Genomic DNA, 4959 nt, shown 5'->3' with positions numbered 1-4959 from the left:
GGACACATCAAATGAATGCATCAAATTCACACTAAGACTGTGTCCCACAACAGTCTGTTTAGTCAATCATTCTTTGTTTGTTTCTATTTAAGAGAAGACTATGAGCAAATGTTGTTGGTGTACTGATCATGAAATATACTCAGTGTTCTGGTGCATGGGTGACAGTGACTTACAGGACAACCAAATGTTTTCCTTGAGGGTCTGTCATTTTGATCACTTTTTCAGACTTGATCGACAGGTGTTTTTTTTAATGTTATCAGTTAGCTTCGGTGGTTGCCACTTGTATTTTCCATCCAGGCTTTCCGTCCTCCAACCAAATGTGGATTTTCTGGTTGCAGTAAATGACAAAACCACAGAAATGCTTTAAAGTTTTACCCCGGACTCTTCTGAGTGATGTCACAAAAATCATATCCATGTGTTTATTTTCACAGTCAACAAATCACTCAGGAGGAAGAATGGTCTTGTAATATGAATTATTTTCTGGTGCTGTTCATTTTGTAATTTTAGAAGGGCTGTTTTCAGGTGAAGCTGGATTATAAAGCCAAGTTTGCCTGTTATGGCTCATAGTTTCTGAGCTGGCTGTCGGTGAATGTTTCCTCTAACAGCCCTCATAGGTTCTGAACAGAAACTGTTCCCCATGTTAATGTCCCATATGAGTACAAATCACATTGTAAACACATTTTTGGCATCATGGACTCACCAATGGAAGGGGGTAAGGAGAGGTAGAGGGTGGTGCTAAAGTAAAGCTTTTTCAGTGTCATAAATGAAAAAGGGTTCATCCTCTAGGGAGTATGAATATGCTTAGTAAATTCCACTGCAATCTACACGGCCAAACATTAGGCTTCATCCTCTTGGGAAAGTATTTTTCAAGGTAGTTTTATATGGTGATGAGATCCATAGTTGTTGAGATTTATTTGGAGCTTTCCTAGCGAGTTTCAGGAGCAGGACCACACCTCAAACACACCTCTTCCGTTCCCTATAAATGCCAACCTAACCTGCTCTTCCCTTTCGCTCCCGTCTTCTGCGCCGCTGGAACCGAGAGCACAACACGGCCCGAGAGCCTTCTACTAGCCAAATAATATTCGTTCATTCACAAAGTAGTATTTCCTACTCACCGATACCGCCATGGACGTCGTGTCCTTGTCTCCATCTGACGACGACTTTTTCGCTCACGATCCGGTTTCCACATGCTCCCACCAGCAGATCCGGCTTCGGAGGCCGAGGACTTCCCCGCCGATGCCGTGCCCAACATGCCGCCTCCCCGAGTCCTTTGGCTGTTGAAGAAGCACGTGAGTTCGACCAGCTGCATCTCCTCCGCCATCCACATCCCGCCCAGTTCATCTCTCCATAACCTACGCAAGGAGTACAGTTCACCTGCGGTTTCCACCGCCTCTCCCAGCTCACTCCTACGGTCAGAGAGAAGAGGATGCGGCGACTTCAGAACAACCCACCGCCGTCGCCGCAATTCCCCAACGCCCTCACCTGCCAGAGTACTTCAGCCCCCCCGCCATCATGGTGAAAACACTGGTCGCTCCTCCTGACGGCAGTCCCAGCGTCACCACGCTCCGGCGAGGTCTCCCGAAGGCCGGCCCCCTTCCAAAATTACCGACTGTACTGTGGCAACTTTCCAGAAAACACTCTGTGACAAAAGCATCCCCTTCTATCACACCAACAATAAAGCAAAACTTTTTTTTTTTTCTTTTTAATCTCCTCATGTCCGCCTGTCATGGCCACCGCTCCGCCGGCTCCAGCCCGCTTCCGCATGACGTCACCACGCACACCCCAATGACGCGCCGTGACGGCCTCACTCCAGCTAAAGGGACAGTCCGCCTGTATCCTCAGGTCATGCAGCCAAAATCTCAGCAACAAGGCAAGGCAGGGACGTCGACCTTTGAGACCAAGAATCACCACAGCTCCTGGCACATCTCCTACATCGGATGAAGCACGTGGCGCTGAAATTCCTGGACCTCTCACATCATGCCCTCCGCAGCCCACCTCCAGCTTATACAGCAGCCAGCCTTAGCTGGGAATTCTAGCACCGGGATGCTAGCACCCCCCGCTGCTGCATCACAGTACACCCAGCAGCCGGCTTTCCCTGGGGTTTCTGGCACCGGGATGCCAGCACCCCCCGCCGCTGCATCACACTACACCCAGCAGCCGGCTTTCTCTGGGGTTTCTGGGACCGGGAACCACCCATTTTACTCTGTCCACAGCCATTCCTCCCACTCGTCATCTTGGCGCTCCAGTTTCCCGTCCTTCTCCGGTACCAGCACACTTACGCAGACAAATCACTGACGGTAATTATATCGATCTGGCTCTTCTCCTCTTGCCATCCTTGCACCAACCACTCGGCGACAGGTGTCTTGAAGACCTTGGAGGTTGCCTCCACCTGAAGGGGAAGCAGTCCAACTGTTCCAGAGAATTCACACCAACTGAGTTCGCATATGCCTTCTCTCTTTATAGAGATGTCCTGTGCTCGCTCTTCCCTGGCCGTCGCCAAGAACTGGACGACTATATGTCAAATATCCTTAACCTGGCCCTCCGTTTTGGTGGCAACGGTTTTTACCAATACCACATTCACTGCGCTTCCGAAGCCGCAGCTCGTCTCAATCAATTCAACAAAGCTACTTATTGGGGCACTCTTGACACAGAACTGTATTGCCGCATCTTCGCTGCCTGTGCGGCTGTGACTTGCTCCCTGTGTGGTGCCCCGTCTCATCCAGCTTCCTCCTGCTCCGTTCCAACCCGTGCAGAACCTCGTCCTAGCCAGCCAAGGGCGTCTGCTCTCTCCCGCTTGTCGTCAGCAGCCCCGCCACCACCCTTTCTTCCAACGCCTGCATCATCCACCCTTTCCGTTAACCTTCTGGTCACCAAGGGCATCGACACTAAGGACAGACCCATCATGCATCAAAAGGGTCGTTCCATCTGCAACAACTTCAACGACGCAGGTTGCAACATATCGCAGTGCCGCTACCTCCATGTTTGCTCCTACTGCGGAGGCGGACACGCCCGTCCAGCATGCCCTCACAACCCAACTTCACTTAAACCAGGTGAGCACCTATCGACACCTATAAACATCCCTGCCTTAGCCACGGCACTTCGCAATCACTCAGATCCAGCTTTCATGGACTTCCTTGTAAATGGTTTCAGGAACGGTTTTCACCCTGGTCTATCCGTACTACCATCCTCGTTGTTCGAATGCAAGAACCTGCAGTCTGCCACAAACGAACCAGAGACGGTCGACCGCTTGCTTGCCAAGGAAGTCAGTGACAGTTTCATGATAGGTCCTTTCGCGCATCCTCCTTTTCCAGATTTCTGTATCAGCCCCCTCGGCATCGCCGCCAGAAAGTATTCAGGAAAGAAACGCATAATCGTCGATCTCTCGGCTCCCCATGGCAGCACCATTCCCAGCATCAATAGCTTAATTCCAAGCGAAGACTCCTCCCTCCACTACACCACCATCAACCATGCCATTGCCCTCATCAAACTCGCTGGCAGGGGATCATGGCTTTCGAAAGCAGACATCACAAGTGCCTTCAAAGTTCTTCCCATTCACCCAGAGTTCTGGCGATTCTTCGGCGTCCGCTGGCGCGGTGGTTACTACTTCGCAGTAAGGCTCACCTTTGGGTGCAAAAGCAGCCCCAAAATCTTTGACATCTTCCCTCTGCTGGATCCTGTCCAACAACCACGGCATTCCATTCCTCGTCCATCTCTTAGACGATTTCCTCGTCATTACCCCCACTTCATCGCCACCGGCTTCTGGCCTGGTCACCCTGACCTCAGTCTTTTCCGACCTAGGGGTTCCACTGTCAGTGGAGAAAACTGAAGGCCCCTCTACTTCCCTTGAGTTCCTCGGAATCACGCTGGACACCAATTTGTTTCAGGCCTCTCTCCCCGTTGAGAAGCTAAACCGCATCAGTCTCCTGATATCCAATTTCCTCCTTGCTCCTCGCTGCACCAAACGCCAACTGCTCTCCATTTTGGGTCACCTCAACTTTGCCATGCGCATCATTCCCCAGGGGCGGGCGTTCATCTCTCACCTGTTGTCGATCGCTTCTTCCGTGCCATCTCTTCTGGCCCTCATTTCCCTGGATGGTTCAAGCCGTGCCGAGCTCCACCTTTGGCTTCACCTGCTTGCAAATTGGAATGGGATCACCTTCTTTTACGATGATCACCTGACCCATCCGCAGGACATCCATCTCTTCACTGATGCTGCTCCCTCAACCGGTTTTGGGGGCTTCTATAATGGAAAGTGGTTTGTAGCAAAATGGCCCCTGGAGGTCTCCAACGAATGCCAGATTGCTTCCTCAGCTCTATTTGAAATTTACCCCATCATAGCTGCTGCCGTTCTGTCGGGCCATGAATGGTCTCGCAAGTCCATCCTCATACATTCAGACAACCTCGCCGTCGTCGACATCATAAACAAAGGTCGTTCCAACTCTACATCCATCATGCCGTTCATGCGCCGCCTAGTCTGGCACTCTGTTACCCATCAATACATTCTCCGTGCAGCCCATGTTCCTGGTCACTCCAATGCCATCACTGACTCTCTCTCTCGTTTCTCATTTCAGAAGTTCAGAAGCTTGGCTCCTCATGCAGATGCCCATCCAACACCGGTTCCTCCATATTCAGCATTGACATTCAATCTGTAAATCCTGGCCTTATACGTCTGATAGTCGAAGCACAGAACTCCATAATCAACAGCCTATCACCTGCAACCTTATCATCATACTTGACAGCTTGGAAACAATTCCGTCACTTCCACAACCTGTATCACATTGCCTTCCCATCGTTCGGCCTCGTCACCTTGACTAGCTTCATCACCCATGCTCATTCCGTCATGGCCATTACAGCTCATACCATCAAGGTGTATCTTAGCGACATCAGCTTCTTTTGCAAGCTCATAACAGGCATTCCAAGCCTAGCCTCCAACCACCCGCAAATTACTGCTCTCCTCAA

The 4959-nt window shown here is 50.9% G+C and overlaps 1 pseudogene; it reads left to right on the top strand.

The window, feature by feature from the left end:
* Positions 1-2043: 2043 nt before the first annotated feature.
* LOC126402109 (uncharacterized) lies at positions 2044-4652 on the top strand (annotated as a pseudogene).
* The last annotated feature ends 307 nt before the right edge of the window (positions 4653-4959 follow it).

The sequence above is a fragment of the Epinephelus moara genome, chromosome 16 (assembly GCF_006386435.1).
Source record: "Epinephelus moara isolate mb chromosome 16, YSFRI_EMoa_1.0, whole genome shotgun sequence".
Classification (NCBI taxonomy): Eukaryota; Metazoa; Chordata; class Actinopteri; order Perciformes; family Serranidae; genus Epinephelus; species Epinephelus moara.
This window is presented reverse-complemented; position numbering and strand designations above follow the sequence as displayed.